Source organism: Eschrichtius robustus, chromosome 13 (assembly GCF_028021215.1).
Source record: "Eschrichtius robustus isolate mEscRob2 chromosome 13, mEscRob2.pri, whole genome shotgun sequence".
Classification (NCBI taxonomy): Eukaryota; Metazoa; Chordata; class Mammalia; order Artiodactyla; family Eschrichtiidae; genus Eschrichtius; species Eschrichtius robustus.
Window position 1 is genome coordinate 6,246,048 of NC_090836.1, and position 19,042 is coordinate 6,265,089.

A 19,042-nucleotide genomic window follows, 5' to 3' on the forward strand; every position below is an offset into this window, starting at 1 on the left:
CTACAGCAACAATTTCGTGGAACTGTTGACAAGATTAGTGTGTAAAGCCCTTAAGTCAGAAAATTTTCGCTGTGCTGTTGATCTGTTGTGTGGCCGGGACCTAAGGACATCTGGGCGCACGGCTGACCGTCATGGGGAGAGCTGAGTGGCCAGAGGCCTCCACCATGAAGAGGGTCACGTCCTCTTGAGGAGGATGGAGTCCAGGGGAAGGGGAGGAAGGCAGGTCTGGGAGACCTCCCGTAAGTGACCACACTCAGGGGCCTCCTTGGAATGCGGGAAGTACAGGGTGTTGCGTCCACTACACAGGCTACAGAGGCATCCTGCTCTCTGTTCATGACCCAGAGCACAATGGCCGGAAGAGCCACTCGGGGCCCAGGCCCAGCAAAACAGACAGCGTCTGCGCCTCCCCTCGGAGTCCCCACCTCTCGCAGGACCGCCGGCTGCACCTCCCCGCAAGGAAACCGCAGGGAACCTGGGCCTCCAGCGCCCTCACCAGCCAGGCCGCAGCAAGGCCACCTCAGAGTGGCCAGGCCAGCAGGGCCCTGAGCCCACCCCTCGGAACTTATGGAGCACAGCTGTTCGTGGGCAGCCCTGGGGGGCACCTGCTGTCCAGACAGGTGGGCAGAGGCCTGTGCTGGGCCAGCTGGGGCGCGAGTCCTGCCGCTGCCGCACGGCCTTGAGCAATCTCTAACCCCTCAGTGCCTCAGCTTCCTGCCCCGTCCCGGGGAGAACAGGCCTGTCTGCAAAACCTCACACCCTGGGACTTCCCTGGCGGTCCAGGGGTTACCACTTCGCCTTCCAATGCAGAGGGTGTGGGTTTGATCCCTGGTCGGGGAGCTAATATCCCACATGCCTCACGGCCAAAAAAACCAAAACATAAAACAGAAGCAATATTGTAACAAATTCAATAAAGACTTTAAAAACGGTCCACATCAAAAAAAAAAAAAAAAAAAAAACCCTCACAGCCCAGGAATCAAAGAACCCAGGTGGATAGAGGGGCAGAGGGCCCTCCAGCCCCCCAGCTTTCTCACTCCCCAGGCCGCCCTGCGGCTCCGCAGCTCCACACAGCAAGCAGCAAGGGCGCTGGGGGGCCCCGTGTGCTCTTCAACATAGAACCCGCTGATCCCCGCAGGTGAGGGTTGGCCCCATTTGAATGATGTGGAAACTGAGGCCCGGGGGCTGAAGTGACCTCAAGTCACCCATCAGGTCAGTGACAGAGCTGGTCCTGGGGCCAGAATCCTCCTCTGGTGCCTCTTCCTCACCTCAGAGCAAAAAGGCTTCACTGCTGTCCTCAGCTGAGTCGGCACACCGGATTCCTGAGTCTTCGCCTGGCCTGGGCTGGACGCTTCATCTCTGTGACCTCCTGGTCTTCATCTACCGTATGGGGAGTATAAGCACGAAGAACATCCAATTTCTTTGAGGGATTTTGGCAGTCTCTGTGGGACAGACAAAACAAACAAAAAAACCACCTCAGTTTCTGCCCTCGAGGAGCGTAAAATGTAACAACAATAACTAAAGTTTGAAAATCGCCCTACAGTCTGCCTTTCCTTTTCTCACTTTTCCTTCAAAGCAGGCAGGTGTAGTTAGTGCTGTTTTACAAACGCGGGCTCGAGATGGAAGGGGTAGCCTAAGTGGAGAATTGAGATGTTCTGACTGAATCCCATTGTACTTTCTACCTGAAGCACCATCTCCAAAAGAACTAGAATGTAAGACAAAATTTGATGATGACCGTTGTTTCATGTAGGACTCTCTCAGCTGCAAGTGACAAAAAAAAAAAAGGGGCGGGGGGAACAAAAACAAAATAGTGAATAGGAGCTCACTAAACTGAAAGGTCCAGGGGTCAGGCTGGGCTGCCTTTCAGTGCAGCCTGCCTGGGACCTCAAAGACCTGATTTCTCTCCATTTCTCAGCAGCTGTCTTCCTCAGGCCACATGTGATAACAAATGGAGACTGTGGTTCCAGGGTTTGTGCATCCAGGTTCAAGCTCATCAGGGAGGAACCCCTACCTCTCCCCCAGAAACCACAGCTGAAGTCTCACTGGCTCTGGGTGGAGCCCAGATCCCTCCCCAAACTCATCACTGTGGCTTTGGTGATCCACCGTGGCTTTGCCCAATGAGGCTGAATTATAGAGCTGGATCAACCACACCCAAAGCAAAGGGGCAGAGAGAGGGTGGGGAGGGAGAGAGTCTTAAAGGAAATTTGAGATACCGGAGGATAAATACCCCAACTTCGGTCTCCTCCTGCCCTCCAAACAGATGGTCCAGGAGGCCGGGTGAAGCAGTGTACAAGGTCAGAGCAGGTTAGAGAGGGTTGGCAGAGGGAGGCAAACAGAAAATAACCAGCACACCAGGATGAGGCCTAGATTCACCCCCGCCCGCCACTCTCAGGAGCAAGCCTGAGTTCTCAGCCTGGAGTAGCAGGTGCTCCGGCCACACTTTCTCCCTCCGACCTCGGTCCCCTCTCTCACCACCCCGACGCCCAAGCCCCTGACCCCAGACCGACATAGCCCTTCCCCAACTTCCCGCCTTGCCAGCTGCTACTCCCTCTGCTTGTAATATACTCTCTCCCTTCCCCACCCCCTCCCTTTCTTTGCATGTCGAACTCCTATTCATCCTTCAAGGCCTTTTTCTGATGGCACCTCCTCCATGCAGACTGCACCAAGTCCCACACTCAGAGTATCTCCTCTGTCCCCACAGCATCCCTACACAGAGCCCATCAGAGCAGCTGTGGCCTTGTCCTGGGACCGTTTACCTGTCTGTCTCCCTGTCCAGCTGTGAGCTCCCTGGGGCTGGGGATTGAGTCTACTCAGCTCTCCGTCCTTGGCTCAATCGCACAGTCAGGCACATAGTTGGCCCATAAATATTCACTGAATATATGAATAAAAGAGGAGAAGACTTCTGTGTCCTTCTCCTCCCCCCTGCCTTTTTCTGGTCCCACAACAGAGAAGCAGCGCGGGCAGGAGTAAAGAGCAAGAGGAACACGTGCCCCAGTAGCCCCTCGCACTTTCCTCTCCCAATCCAGTTTCAGGCTCTGCCTTACATAACACGGGAAGCCTTTCTCCTTGGCCTTTCTATTGCTGGGAAGTGCTATAGGTGTGAGTTGTGTGGACCTGAGGAAAAGGTGTTATCCACCAGGCCCTCTACCCTGTCCCCAGAGCCCCAGGGCTACCCGGGCTGCCTCAGCAGGGCTTTCTCCAGAGCACAGCCCCTCACGGGAGAGGTCCGCACCAGCTGGCGGGATCACAAGGGGTACCCTGCTGCCCCTGCTTATTAAGCACCTACATTTGTCAAAGCCTCTCTGACCAGCCCAAGGGGACAAAATTCCTTCCTTCCTCCTTCATTCACATAGCCATTCATCTACAAACAGGGTGTCATGCACTGAGGACACAGCAGCGAATGAACACAAAGGACCTACAGTCTAGAGGGGGCGACAGATACTGAACCGGAAACAATCTGTGTGATGAGACCCGAAAGAAGGGGAGAAGGGGAGGGGGAAACAAGACAACAGCTGAAGAAAGCCAGAAGCAGAAGGGTCCGAACAGGCAGCTCCTCCTCCCCTTCCAGCCTGAACTCCAGAAATCAAGGGACCAGGAGACAAGCATCAGTGGGCAGGAGAGGCTCTGCATTCGTTTCCCCGGGGGCATCACAGAGGACCACAGGCTGGGGGCTGAAACACCGGGGATGCGTCCCCTCACTTTCTGGGGGCCAGCAGTCTGAGATGGAGATGCAAGCGGGTCGGCGCCTTCTGATGGGCAGAGTGGGAGGGCGGTTGAGCAGGTCCTTGTTTTGTTGACCCTTAGCCCTGCTGTACTCCTGAGAGGGCCACTTCCCTAGCACATTTCCGGGCCTGGCTGACTCACTGGACAGGAAGGGAAGGGCTGCAAGGGCTGGCGGCCGACCAGGGACCCCTCATCTCTGGCCACACCCAGCACAGCCTCCTGGGGAGCCCACACACACCAGCCCTCCCCTCTCTGCGTGTCCTGCCTTTGCTAGCAGGTGGCCACTCAGCCCTCTTGGGTAGGGGGATGCCACATGGGCCCAGCTCTACCTCCCTGGATGGTCCCTTATCCAGGGGCCCAGCTGCCCTGAGAGGCTTCCGCTACGAGTCACTCATCCATCCACACATACTGAGCCCTCGCTTCCCTTTCAACAAATAAGTATCAGCACCCACCGTGGACACCATCTAGGCCCTGGAGATACAGCAGCAAACGTAAGGACTAGACACGGCCCCCGTGAAGTTCACATTCAAGTAGATGGAGACAAGGACCAGAAAAATCAACATATACCATGTCAGCTGGTGATCAAGTCAACAGAGGGAGCAAAGCAGGGGAGACGACAGGGATGCATGGAGTGGGCAGGGCTGTGCCATACGTCCAGCCAAGAAGCCATCTCCGATAAGGGTCCTATGGAGCAAGGCCCAAAGAAGGAAGGATCCTGGGGGAGAGGGATCCAGCTGAAGGAACAGCAGGAGCCCAGGTCAGAGGTGCAGTGTGCCTGTCAGTTTCAAGAAACATCCTAGGGACTTCCCTGGTGGCACGGTGGTTAAGAATCCGCCTGTCACTCTTTTAAAGTGTGCATGGGGCTTCCCTGGTGGCGCAGTGGTTGAGAATCTGCCTGCCAATGCAGGGGACACGGGTTCGAGCCCTGGTCTGGGAAGATCCCACATGCCGCGGAGCGACTAAGCCCGTGAGCCACAACTACTGAGCCTGCGCATCTGGAGCCTGTGCTTCCGCAACGAGAGAGGCCGCGATAGTGAGAGGCCCGCGCACCGCGATGAAGAGTGGCCCCCGCTCGCCGCAACTAGAGAAAGCCCTCGCACAGAAACAAAGACCCAACACAGCCAAAAAAATAAATAATAAATAAATAATAAATAAATTTAAAAAACAAAAGTGTGCATGGATATGTATTACAGGGGGGAAAGGTGGGGAAATGTATAGTCATGCACAGGGGGAAGAAGAAGGGAACCTGCACGTCCCCTTGTTGGCTATATACTGTAGGAATACGTGCCACTCAGTCTTTGTTGGTTCTGAAGCTTCCTGAAGTGTGCTGACATTTGCGCTGCACAGAGACCCTCACCTTCACTTTCACCTCCTCTTCTAGAATTGCTTTGCTCTATTTTTGTATATATAAATATGTTATGATGATTATTAATAATGTTAATGATATTGCTGCAAATGGTGCCATATACAAGGTTTGGCTTCTTGGAACATTTATAAACCCAAACCAATACCTGTCACCTCTTATGTTGCTTTCAAGTCCCTCCATTTTAAGTAACTTCTTTTTATCTTACAAGTCTGCCTGATTGACCTTTGAACTTATCCACCCCTAAAAGCTGTGCCCGGTTCTCTGGGTCAAGCTGGATGGTGATGAGTAGCAACACACACTTCTCTTCGCTCCCTCCTGAAATTTGCTTAAAGCTGAGATAAGTAAGGATTCTGACACTAGTGCATTGTTCCTGGAGCTAAAGTCATTCTATGGATGTTTGCTTATTAGTTTCAGGACCCAAAACAACACAATTCCCTCCTCCTTGATAGCTCCTTCATATCTCAATCCTGCAGTCCTTACTCAGGCAAATTGTGCACTGCCAGAGGGGCCCTGGGCTCTGCCACACACCCAAAGGAGCTCTTCTCAGTGTATTTCTAAATGGCCTTACACCTGGTAGAAGACACTGAAGGGTTCCTCCAATGCAGTTGCAGTCTGCAATCTGCTGAGTCAGGGTTCTCATTTGTGTCCAAGATGGCCTGATATGGACCGCATCTGGTTTACATATAGATGGGTCCTGCTGGGGTATGCGCATGGACATGTGAGTGTGCATATGTATGCCCTCTGTGAGAGAGAGAGATATATATATTTACATATATATATATAAATATATATTCACACATCTCTATATATTTTAATGTATTGCACATCTATGTTTAAAATATATATGAAAGAACTCTAAAAAAAAAAAAAAAAAGAACCCATCTGCCAATGCAGGCCACATGGGTTCAAGCCCTGGTCCAGGAAGATCCCACATGCCATGGAGCAACTGAGCCCGTGCGCCACAACTACTGAGCCTGCGCTCTAGAGCCCGCAAGCCACAACTAATGAAGCCCGCATGCTGCAACTACTGAAGCCCGCGTGCCTAGAGCCTGTGCTCCGCAACAAGAGAAGCCACCGCAATGAGAAGCCCGCGCACCGCAACGAAGAGTAGCCCCCACTCACCGCAACCAGAGAAAGCCCGCGCACAGCAACGAAGACCCAATGAAGCCAAAAATAAATAAATAAATTTGTTTTTTTTTTAAAAAGAAACATCCTAGAGTCCAGGGTGTGTGTGTTGGGGAGGGTGAGTGGGGACCAGATGCACCGTTAAGGTGTGGGCATCATATCACAAGCCCTGAGGAACTGGGGTTTAACCCTAAGGAACTGGAGATTTTAAAAGTTAAGAACAAAATGTCCCATGTGCTCAAAGAACTTCCCGTCTAGAATCAGAAGTGGAACAATCCCCAGCAGGGGCTATGTTGACAGTGGGATTCCTGCTAAAGGTTCTTGGAACGCCGCCTCAAGACAGAAGAGTGCTCTCTGCCAGCCCCGGGGAGACACCGCCTGTCTCAGTTTAGAAGCCTGCTGTTCTGCGTCAGGGTCGGCTTTTGACTCTTTGTCCCCAAAGCGGGTGCTTGCTTGTTCGTTCATCATAAATTTAAATTGAGGGGGAAAGTGTTGTAATCTCTCGGTTAACCACTTTGCCTCAGAGAACTGAGCTGATCCAGCCAAGGCCAACCCCGTGCCATGGAAAGCAGAACACAGTGCATGCACGCGTGTGTGGGGCGGGGCGTGCATCAACACACTGCTGCCTTCCTTTGTCCCTTCCAGCTTTGGGGTTTTCCTGGGACTGTTCCTCTCTTCTGGAGGGAGGGGCAGGGGGCGGGTACAGGAGATGGGGAAGGAGTTGGGAGGCACACTGGAGACGTTTTGTGGCAGAAACAGATTGTGTACAAGCAAACGGGGCCACTAGAGAGAGAAATATGAGCAGAGCCCATGTAAATGGAGTGACCGAGGGCATTCCTGTGGTTCTAAGGATTTGGGAAAACAACTTGCAGATCTGGACAAGTTCACGCAGGGAGGGATACAGTGTGATGGACCAGGGCCAGAACTAAAAATAAGGCGGTGTTTCTATGCCCAGTGGAGGCGTTAGCATCTGTGGGACTGTGGCAGAGGAGAGGGGAGTTTCAGCGCCCCCAGGCACAGTGAGGCCAGAGAAGGGGGTGGGGGGGTCGGCCAGGCCTCCGTCTCAGCAGTGAGAGAGGATGACGCTTCCCGCAAAGAGGAGACCTCTCTCCTCTTCCCAGCTGGGAAGCCGAAGCCCAGAGAAGGCAGAAGTCAGGCAGGGAAGGACTGAGGCAAAGGCTGTCCGGCAGCAGAAGAAAGACTCCAGGCAGTTACCGCTGGCCCGCCCTGGAGCCCGGCCCATCCCTGCCAGAGTAGCAGAGAGGGGTGGGGCCGCCTCCAAACCTCCTCCCCAGGGAGCAGTTAAGGAGCCCAGGAGTGGCCTGGAGTGGAGGCAAGGGACACAGCTCTTACTGGGTGTTCACTAGATGGGGGTGCTTTCCATAGGGTCCCACAATGATCCTGAAAGGTGGGTATTTCGTTCCCTTTTTACGGATTATGAAAACAGGATTCTGGACTTCCCTGGTGGTCCAGTGGTTAAGACTCCGTGCTGCCACTGCATGGAGGGAGGGAGGGAAGGAAGGATGGAAGGAAGGGAGGGAGGGAGGGAGGGAGGAAGAAAGGAAAGAAGGAAGGAAGAAAAAAAAAGAAAGAAAGAAAGGAAGAAAGAAAGGAAGAAAGGAAGAAAGAAAGGAAGGAAGGAAGAAAGAAAGAAATGAAGGAAGAAAGGAAGAAGGGAAGGAAGGAAGGAAAAAAAAAGAAAGAAAGGAAGGAAGGAAGGAAGAAAGGAAGAAAGAAAGGAAGGAAGGAAGAAAGGAAGGAAGGAAGGAAGGAAGGAAGAAAACAGGGTTCAAAAAAGACTCACAGACTCACATAATCCCAAGGCCACCCAGCATGTCAGTGGCAGAGCTGAGACTGGACCCCACGGCTCTGCCCCCCAAGCCTGCACTCCTTCTGCCACCTGTCACTCATCTAAAAGGCAGAAAGGGAAGCAGACCCTTTCCAGGTGGCCCCAGAGGGCAGAACAGGGACAGGGGTCACAGGTGGGGAGGAAACCTTTGTAATAACCAGAACTACCCGACAGTAAGTGGCTGGCCTCAGGAAGCGGCAAGCTCACGCAAAAGCTGGCTGCTGGGGACCGTGAGAGGGATCCAGGAGGTTCCCATCACTCTCCGGGTCTGTGCCATGTGGAAGCAGCAAGGCAGCCTGCCCTGCCTGGGTCTGACATTGCCCTTGACCTGCCCTTGGTGTGGGAAGGAGGGAACCTTGAGTCTGGGAAGAAGAGAACCGTCTTTGGAAGCTGCCTGCTAATGGATCAATCATTCAAGCAGTTTGTGACCCTAATATCCAGCACCAAGCCGTCGGAACAGAGCCCGGCCCTCCGGCTGCTCAGCACCTTCTAGGGAAATAGGGCTCCCACACAAAGGGAAACAAGCACGCCAGATCCAGGCAAGAGAGGGTGTTTGCTGCAGAAACAAGGGCTAATTAATGTGCCGCCTCCCAGGTTTATAAGGAGTCAAAACACAGGACAATGGGACCTGGAGAACCCAGGGAAAGCGCCTTGTACTAATAATTATAGTGTTAATAGTGTTATTCACAGCTGTCTTTTTTTTTTTTTTTTTGAGCATTTACTATGTGCCAGACACTGTGCTGAATGTTTTGGATGCACTGTAGGATTTAATCCTCAGGGCACCCCTGTGAGACAGGTGCTTTTATCGCCTTTTTACAGACAAGGAGACAGGCCCAGAGAAGGGATGTAACTCGCCCAAAATTGCACAGCGAACGTGGCAGAGCTGGGACTCAAGCCCGGATCTGTCAGACTCCAGATGCCGAGTACAAGTGAGGAGCTGGTGCTTCTGCCATCTCTGCCCTGACACAGAAATAGCTCCAAGATAGAGTGTAATTGTTTCCTATTGCTGCTTAACAAATCATCACAAACCTAAACACCCATGTCTATATAACATTTGTGTAGGTCAGAAGTGCTAGCTAAAGTCAAGGTGTCAGAAGGACTGCCTTCCCTTCTGGAGGCTCCAGGGGAGAATTCACTTCTTTGCCTTTTCCAGCTTCAGGAGGCCATACTCAACCCTCAGTATGTGGCCCCTTCCTTCGGCTTCAAAGCCAGCTTTGCCATGTCTCTCTGACCTTTACTCACATCTTCCCCTGACCACAGCCAGCGAAGACTCTGATTTTAAAGATCCACATGACTAGACTGGGTCCACCTGGATAATTCAGGATCACCCTCCCATCTCAAAGTCCCTTTTACCATGTAAAGTAACAGATTCACAGGCTCCAGGGATTAGGGTGTGGACATTTTAGGGGCCATTATTCTGCCTAGCACTTATAATAAAGTGGGGAAAAAGCAAATGCACCAGTAGCAAGGTACTTAAAAAGGGAAGGAGGGAGGAGTGAGTAATTATATGTATTAGTTATTTGCATAAAGGATACATAAAACCAGCATTGGTTGTTGGAGGAGAACCAGGCTGATGGGGGACAAGGCTGGATGGTGATATTCTGTGTTATTACGGAAGTGTTCAGGGCTTCCCTGGTGGCGCAGTGGTTGAGAATCTGCCTGCCGATGCAGGGGACACGGGTTCGAGCCCTGCTCTGGGAAGATCCCACATGCCGCGGAGCAACAAAGCCCGTGAGCCACAACTACTGAGCCTGCGCGTCTGGAGCCTGTGCTCCGCAACAAGAGAGGCCGCGATAGTGAAGAGGCCCGCGCACCGCGATGAAGAGTGGCCCCCGCTTGCCGCAAATGGAGAAAGCCCTCACACAGAAACGAAGACCCAACGCAGCCAAAAATAAATATAAAAATAAATAAATAAAAGATTAATTAAAAAAAAAAAACTATTAAAAAAAGAAGTGTTCAAACACACACAAAACCAGAGAGAATAGTCTAGTGAATCCTTCTACCCGTCACCCAGCATCAACAGTTACCACCGTTTTGCCTCCCAGTTTCATTTATCTCCCCACCTTTTGGGAAAGGACTGAAAATGTATAGCAAATCCCACACATCGTATCACTCTAGCTTTAAAAACTTCAGCATGTAGCTCTAAGAGACAGGGCGTTTTCAGAAGTATACCACAACTCCATCATCACACCTAATAAACTTTAAAAATAGTTTCTTACTATCATCTAATACTTAGTTTATATTTAAATTTCCCTAATTGCCTACAAACTTTTTTTTTTTTTAATAATTGTTTCGTTTGAATCAGGACCCAGACAAGGCCCTCATGCTGTACTGGGTTAAGGTGAGTCCTAAATTTCTCTCAATCTATAACAATTTCTAGGAGATACACTCTTCCCTCTCTACACTTTTATATCTTTATTTCTCAATCATGTAAATGAATGATCTACACAGAAGTTAAATTCGGGAGACAATACAAATCTAATGCTGCGTGGAGAGTTAAAGGATGGGGGTGAAGAAGAGCATCCCAAGCAGGGGACTCAGGAGCAGAGAGGACTGGGGGGGAGGGGGGGAGGGGGGGAGGGAGGGCCCCCCCCAAAGCCCCCGGAGGTGGGTGGAGTCAGGGAGCCCAGGGGTCCAACATTCTGGGGGGTTTCCTGGTCTGCTTGGCAGAGGTAGGTGGAAGGGTTGCAGGGACACCAGCGACAGCCTAGGCTGCAGCATCCTGAGGAAAGTCCCCAAAGGGGACTTTATAAATAAATAAATAAAAGGATGATGCAACCTTATCTAAATGTGCAGCCTGCCGAGAAACCACAGGAAACCCACTACCCACCAAACTGAGCCTAGTGTTACACCAAAGCACCCCCAGACCGGACAGCGGAAGAACATAGAGGCGGATGATCACGAAGGACAGAGGAGCCGCTGAAACTCCCAGAGGTGAGAGACCTGAGCTCTGTGCCAGCTCTGCCTTCAGCCGTCTGCAGGGTCCTGTGAAGGTCACCTGCAGATGCAGCACCTTGAGTAACCATGGCTGGGGGAGCGGGGAGTGAGCAATAGTATGCACCAGCATGTGCTTGGATTTGCATAAAGAAGGTTACATAAAAACCAAATGAGAGTGGGACTTCCCTGGTGGCGCAGTGGTTAAGCATCCGCCTGCCAAGGCAGGGGACACAGGTTCGAGCCCTGGTCCGGGAAGATCCCACATGCCGCGGAGCAACTAAGCCCGTGCGTCACAACTACTGAGCCTGTGCTCTAGAGCCCACGAGCCGCAACTACTGAGCCCACGCACCACAACTATGGAAGCCTGCGTGCCTAGAGCCTGCGCTCCGCGACACGAGAAGCCACCGCAATGAGAAGCCCATGCACTGCAACGAAGAGTAGCCCCACTCGCGGCAACTAGAGAAAGCCTGCGCGCAGCAATGAAGGCCCAACACAGCCAAAAATAAATAAATAAATTTATCAAAAAAAACCAATTGAGAGTCAAAGAGATCCTGAGTATGGCAGGAGCAGTGGAAATTCTCCCCACTTAATATTGCTAACAGCCAGATCCCAAAGCCCCACTCCTACCACCACTCCCCATATTATCCCTGACTGAAAGAGGGGTTGCTGCAGGATGAATAGGAGTTTGCTGGGAATAGGAAATTTACTGTAGACGAAGAGAATGACAGAGTCAAAGTAAGAGAGGCGGGAATGAGCCCAGGGCGTTCAGAGAATTAAAACGAATTCAAAGTGCTAAATCAACGTGGGATCTTGGATTGGACTCTGGGACAGGAAGAGGACATTAGTGGAAAAACAGGTGAAATCTGAATAACATCTGCAGTTTAGTTAATAGTACTGTACTTAGTTTTGACAAATAAACCACGTTTTTTTTCAGATGTTGATATTGGGGGGGAAGCTGTACTATCTTTGCAACTTTTCTGTAAACCTAATATTATTCCAAAATAAAAGAGTTAGTAAGAAAGAGAGAGAAGGAAAAAAGGCAAAAAGAAGAGCAGTACAAAATGGCTAAAGCATATAAGTTGCCAGAAGCGGGGAACACGTGATGGGCATTGGCAGAGGCCGGCTTACCGGGGCCTCCTGTGCCCCACCACGGGGTCCAGACTCCATCTCTCTGCAGGCAGCACTCCACGGCGATGTCCCCTCTTTCTGAACCCTTCCCACAGGCCCCAGGGGGACACCAGCCACAGTTTCTTACCTTCATGTTCATCTTAACTATATTTCACCTGCCCATACGTGCCTGAACGCACACACACACAAAGATCCCAGGTCTGCTACACACACCCCCACGCACAGAGCTCATCTAGGAGGGGCCCTGTGTCCAGCCTCTAATCCCCCTTAGGAACCTAGAACCATCACCCAGAACAGAGGTCGGCAGCCGTCCCCATTCCCCGTGGCGGAGGGAGAGCAGTCATCCTCCCGGCTCCGCAGCTGTGAAAAGGGAGGCTCAGAAGGACAGGCTCCAGCAAAGGCAGGACCAAGACGCAAGCTCTCCACCTGTCTTCGGCCCCTAAGACTCAGACGCTCAGCTTGCTGGGGGCACTTTCAAGATGGCACAACCCCTCGGGGGTCACCTGCAGTCCCTTCACCCACCTCCACAACCAAAGGCCAAGAAAGACAGAGAGAGCACCAATGTTAACACAGCCACTTACGCCGTGCAGAGGTAGTTCAGCACCCGGGTCCTGGAGCCAGGTCACCTGGGCTCAAATCCCGGCTCCGCTGGTTCCTAGCAGGGGAACTCATGCGGCCTCCATTTCCCCATGTGTGAAATGGACGTAGTAAGACTCTCAACCCCAGAGGGCCATTTGAGGATTAAACGGGTTTACACATAGCAGCTGTGCCCATCCAAGTGTCCGTTCTTTGGGCTTAGTTTTTCATCTAGTGTCTGCAGAGTACCTACTGCGGGCACTACAGGAGCTGATCATCTACTGGGGGACATTTCTTTAAAAAGATGCATGAAACATGAAATTACTGGGAATTCCCTGGCAGTCCAGTGGTTAGGACTCCGTGCTTCCACTGCAGGGGGCACGGATTCGATCCCCGCTTGGGGAACTAAGATCCGCATGCCTCGCGGCTCAGCCAAAAAAAAAAAAACACAACACACGTGAAATTACCATCCAGGACAATGTCTGATCAGAGTCTAGTGGGTGATTCAGAAAGAAATTGCTACAGGAGCGCTGAGAGGGAGGGCCAGTGCAGACTGGGATGATCGAGGATTCAGGAAAGGCAGGGGCCGAGCTGGCCTCAAAGATGGGGGCTGCTTATGGGGGAGAAGAGAAAAGGATGGGCCAGGGACTGCGGCAGAGGGAAGAGGAGGTGAGAACCCAGCCATAGGTGTGGGTGTGCATGTAATGTCCCAAGAGAGGGAACAGAATTGTAAATACTATAGGTTATGACGAGAGAGCAGAGGGCCTTTATGATGAGCTTAGAATTAGGACATGAGCCTTTCATACATTCAGAAAATATTTACTGTGCACCTGCTGTGTGTCTGGTACTCTTCAAGGCCCTTGGGATACTTCTGAGAACAAGACGGTCACAGTCTCTGCTCTAGAGGAGTTTACATTCCCGCGGAAGGAGGCAGATTATAAACAACACACATACTAAGAAAATTCTTTCCTCTGTTAGAAGGTGATAAGTGTGATGGCAAACAATTCAGCAGTAAGTGGAGCCCGAGAGGTTTTCGAGCAGGAAAAATGAGCGAAGCAAAGCTTTAGGAGTTACGACACAAAGATGATATTAAATATGAGTTACTTACAACTCTTCCTTGCCCCCCACCCACTCTTCTAAAGTGGACAGATCCTGAGAAATATGATTTGTTTTGCTGCGCTGGGGTAGTGGGAAGCGGAGGATCAGACTGGAAATGCCGAGTGAGAGCTACGCGGCTCCCCATGAAGCGGAGGGCGAGGGCCAGAGGCTGGCAGGGGCTGGGCAGGGGTGCAGGAGACCAGGCAGGCGTGGCTGCACAGAATGGAAGTTTGAAGAAAGATCCAAAAAGCATTTTGAGAATGGTGTTCTCTGGCGTGCAAGCTGTCACCCCTCATCCAGTTCTCCGTGAGATCTTCATAAACTCCATACTCTGCGTGGGTGGTCTCCACACGGACTATGCGTGTGTTCAACGCGCTGAAAAGAAGTTATGGTGGGAGTAGGGTGGCCCAAGGCAGCCCACGCCCAGTGACATGGCAAGGCAGTCGGTCCAGTGATGTGTGCAGACTGGATGAGTGAATGACAGGAACGCGGGTTGGAGGATGGGACAGGTGTTTGGACTGAGGAAGGGCTTTGAGGACATGGCCCCATCTTGGGTGGAGCGGGAGGAAAGAAAGCTGAGCAATCAGCACGGAGCTGGACTCAGAAGCCCTGAGGTCTGCTCTTTTCTCTAAATCCCTCTCTCTTGGGTGGGGAGGGATAAATTAGGAGGTTGGGATTAACATATACACACTACTGGGCTTCCCCGGTGGCACAGTGGTTAAGAATCCACCTGCCAATGCAGGGGAAACGGGTTCGAACCCTGGTCCAGGAAGATCCCACATGCCGTGGAGCAACTAAGCCCATGTGTCACAACTGCTGAGCCTGCGCTCTGGAGCCCGCAAGCCACAACTACTGAGCCCATGTGCCACAACTACTGAAGCCTGCGTGCCCTAGTGCCCGTGCTCCGCAACAAGAGAAGCCACTACAATGAGAAGCCCGCGCACCGCAACGAAGAGTAGCCTCCGCTCGCCAAAAGCCCACGTGCAGCAACCAAGACCCAATGCAGCCAAAAATAAATAAAATAAAATAATTTTTAAAAAAAACATATACATACTACTATATATAAAACAGATAACCAACAAGGATCTACTGTAGAGCACAGGGAACTCTACTCAATATTTTGTAATAACCTATATGGGAAACTAACACAACATTGTAAATCAACTATATTTCAATTAAGAAATAAATAAATAAATAAAAGTAACTTCCTTGAAAAAGATAAAAAATTTTAAAAAGACACCAACAATCCAATAAAACCCTGTCATTTGAACGGAGAAAAAAAATAAGAAACAAAATAAATCACTCTCTCCTGCCTTAGGCTTGCTTCTTCGTTTTTAAATTGGACAGCCTCGGTGGCACCTCCTACCAGTGACGGGAACAGTACAAGGAGGCAGGAACCACATTCAGTGAGCAGGGGTGGGACCGCAGGAGCAGAGGAATCACGGGGGAGAGGAGGGTTCGGGGCTGACTGGGGGGGTGTGGGCAAGGAGAAGGGAAGTCGGCTTCTCGTGTGGGGAGGCCCTCGGAGATTATGAAGTCTGATCTTGATGTTTATATTGAGATGTCTATTAGTATCCTATTGATTCTGTGACAAATTACCACAAATTTAGTGGCTTAAAATAAGCACACATTGGGCTTCCCTGGTGGCGCAGTGGTTGAGAGTCTGCCTGCCAATGCAGGGGACACGGGTTCGAGCCCTGGTCTGGGAAGATCCCACATACCGCGGAGCGACTAGGCCCGTGAGCCACAACTACTGAGCCTGCGCGTCTGGAGCCTGTGCTCCGAAACGAGAGAGGCCGCGATAGTGAGAGGCCTGCGCATCGCAATGAGGACTGGCCCCCGCTTGCCGCAACTAGAGAAGGCCCTCGCACAGAAGCGAAGACCCAACACAGCCACAAATAAATAATAATAATAAAAATTAAAAAAAAAAAAAGAAAAAGCACACATGACTTTACAATTCTGCAGGTCAGAAGCCCAAAATGAGTCGGCACAATGACATTTGCTTCCTCTGGCAGCTCTAGGGGAGAATCTGCTTCCTTGCCGTTTCCAGCCTCTGGAGCTGCCTGCATTCCTTGGCTTGCGGCCCTGCATCCCTCCCATTTCGGCCTCCACCTCCACATCTCCCTCTCTGGCTCTGACACTCCTGCCTCTTCTTCTAAGGATGCGTGGGATTACACTGGGCCCATGAGTACATGCCACGATAGCCTCCCCATCTCAAGATCGTAACGTAATCACACGTGCAAAATCCCTTTTGCCATGGAAGGTAGTATCTTCACGGATTTGGGGCGTTAGGATGTGGGCATATCTGCGGGGACATTAGGGTTAGGGAAATGCTCTACAGGCCCTCAGATATCATGATGAATTTAAGCTCAAAAGAAAAATGGTGGGAGGAACAAGGGGGGATGCACGTCCAGGGAAAGAGGGGAGCAGAGGACAGAGGAGCCATGCCTGAGGGAAACCCACTCCCTTGCAGTTTTTTCACAAGTTTGCAGAGGGCTCCTATGGGCCAGCAAGGGACTGGATGCTTGGAGAACACAGAAACTAAGCAAATGCACGCGTATTTAGAGGAGCTCGCCTCCAAAACGTGTACACAGGAGAGATTACGATGAAGGCCAATGAGTCACACAGCAAAGATCCAAACAAGGTAATCCATGGAGGAAAAGACCGAGTGTTCAAGGCTTCACGGAGTGGTGACATTTGAGCTTAGTAAGAAGAGCAGCAAAGACGTTTCTAGAAGGGAAGGGAGTGAACCAAGATGGTGCAACCCCAGGGACAGCAAGGGAGAGGTGTCTAGAAAGAAGGGCTGGTCAGCAGGGTCATGGCAAGGAGAAATGGCCACCAGTGTGGCAGCTGGGAGGCCTTAGTGGTCCATGAGAGTGGGTTCTCCAGCCGCCCCCCATAGCGGGAAGCAGGAACGGTCCCAGGCAGACGGGCGTGGCGAGTCCTCAGCTCCCCAGCCCTGTGTTCAAATCTTACCACCAGGTGGGGCACAAGAGCCAAAGTGAACCCTCAGCCAGAGCAGGGGTTTTTCCAGAAACAGGATGTCCTGAGGGAAGGGAGGAAAAGTTTTCCCACTCCATCACCACAGAGGCTGGAAGGTCTCACTGCCTTCATGTGATCTCTGACTCAGGGGCTTACCCAGATTTTCCCCTTCCAGTTAAAGCAAACCATATTTTTTCCGTTGCTCCCTTTCTTGGTTGCCTGTAGGACTAAAGGCCTCTAACAAACACACTTTGGGGCGGAGGCTCAGGGCACCACAGAATGGAGGGGACCTGACATCTCCTAATTCAAAATGTCATTGTACAGGCCCAGACAGAGGAGGTGGCTTGTCCAAAATAAACCAAAGGGTGGGATCAAGAACAGAATTCAGATCTCCTCACTCACATTCTCAGGACTCCTTGATTGTACGTCATTTGATGTTTCACCATAGCCCTGCCCCTCCAATGGTTTCTTGAGGGTAAACAGTAACAGTAATAGTAACAGTGGCCAACATTCCCTGGGCACTCCAGTGGCAGGTGGATGACCTCAGTCAGTGCTCACAATTACCCTTAGAAGGAGTTTCTATCATAAGCTTAAATGTTTGCTCAACTCCTCCCATCTGGGCTTGTGAATGAGGAGGTGGGGCGGGGAGAGGAGAGGAGAATATAAAAAAGATAAAATCTTTTCTCTCCTTAGACCTGTTCTCCCAAGGCAGGCGGACTCTGGCTGAGAAGAGCACCATGAGACCTTGTCTGGTTTCCGGCCTCAGCACCCCACACCCCGCTGGACCCCAACCATCCTTGGGCACGGTGGGTCAGGGGCAGTGACCCGGGAAAGGGTACGAAAACTCCTCTGCCCGTGGCCGCTTTTGGCGACATGTAGGGAACTTTGTTTCCGCCGCTGCTCCTTCCTTCCCTGTCTCACCCACTATGGTGGTTTCCCCAGCAGCTGCCTGTGGTTCTGTGCCTGTGCCTTTCCACATGCTTCCCTCTGCCTGGAGTTCCCTCCCCAGCCTCGTCTGCTGGCCCGCCTTCCAAAGTCAGCGGCGGTGTCCCCCCTCGCTGGAAGCCTCTCCCGGCTCAGGCAGACCTGGGTACACACCCCAGCCCCTGCTACTTCCTAGGCCACATCTCCCCCCTGTTAGCACGAGTTCATTTGCCTGACGCACAGTGAGGCCAAACATACTAAAACGTCGGAGTTTGGAGCAGAGAAAGGTTTATCAGGGCAGGGCCATACAAGGAGACGGGTGGCTCATGCCCTAAAAAACCCCCAAGCTCCCGGAAGGATTTCGAAGGGTTTCAGCAAAGCTTTTTTAAAAGCCAGGCAAGGGACAAGGGTCGCAGGGTATGTGATCCCCTTGTGCACAATTCTCTGACTGGCTGATGGCGGTGTCACAGGGGTTAACATGATCAGTTCTTAGGCTCCAGGAGGCCTGGGGCTATGTTTTCAGGTCATCAAGTAGTCTTCCCTTTGGTGGGGGGTTTAGCATATGTAAAACAACTCAGGAAATGTTCATCAAATACCATTAGTAGGTACTTAAGAGACGAGCTGAAGCAGAGGATATGGGGGAGGCCTGTCCCAGGAAGGCCCCACAGGGTCCTGCTCGGTTACACCACAAGCAAAGACCCCAGGGGCTTATACTGGTCTGGCCTGCACTGAGATTCTTCCAGGTGAGATAGAGGGCATGTCGTCTTAGCATCGGGTATCTATAGGACACAGAGCAGGCCCTCCAGAAACTCTGGAAGAAGAAATGAATGAAATCCTCCTCGGCTCCAGCTGGCCTGACTCTGATCTTGCCCTCGCTACCCCCTCTCCTGGTTTGCCCCCCTCTCTCCAGCCTCCACCCCGTTGCCCCACCCCTTGGTCTCTCACCTGAACTACTCGACAGCCTCCTACCGTACCTCCACAAGTCCCCAGCTCACCTTCGTCTCCTGCTGCCCCCTCCCCAATTGCAGGTACCCTGATACACCTCACCTTTCAGTCTAACCCCCCAAAGCTCTGAGCCAAGGCCTGGAGATAGAGACAATGGTCCTTGTCCTCAAGGAGCCTCCTGCCTGCTCCTCCCCTCAGCCCCCAAAAGCACCCCGCCACCAGCCACCCAGCTACCTAAAGCGCAGGTTCCCTGCTTATGAACACTTCAGTGACCCCTCACCCCCGAGTGCAGAGTCCAAGACCATGAGGCACCTCTAGTTACATCCCCACCTTCACCTCCCCACACGCCTCCCCCAACTGTGAGCTCCAGCCCAGACCCCAGACAGCCCCAGCCC

At 51.9% G+C, this 19,042-nt stretch overlaps 1 protein-coding gene across 1 annotated transcript in view; it reads right to left on the reverse strand.

Moving 5' to 3' along the window:
* VWF (von Willebrand factor) overlaps positions 1–19,042 on the reverse strand; it is a 198,747-nt gene that overhangs the window by 177,205 nt on the left and 2,500 nt on the right. Inside the window, exon 2 of the mRNA XM_068561367.1 lies at positions 1,263–1,436. The gene's annotated coding sequence lies outside the window, so the exon portion shown is untranslated. The remainder of the gene's footprint in view (positions 1–1,262; positions 1,437–19,042) is intronic.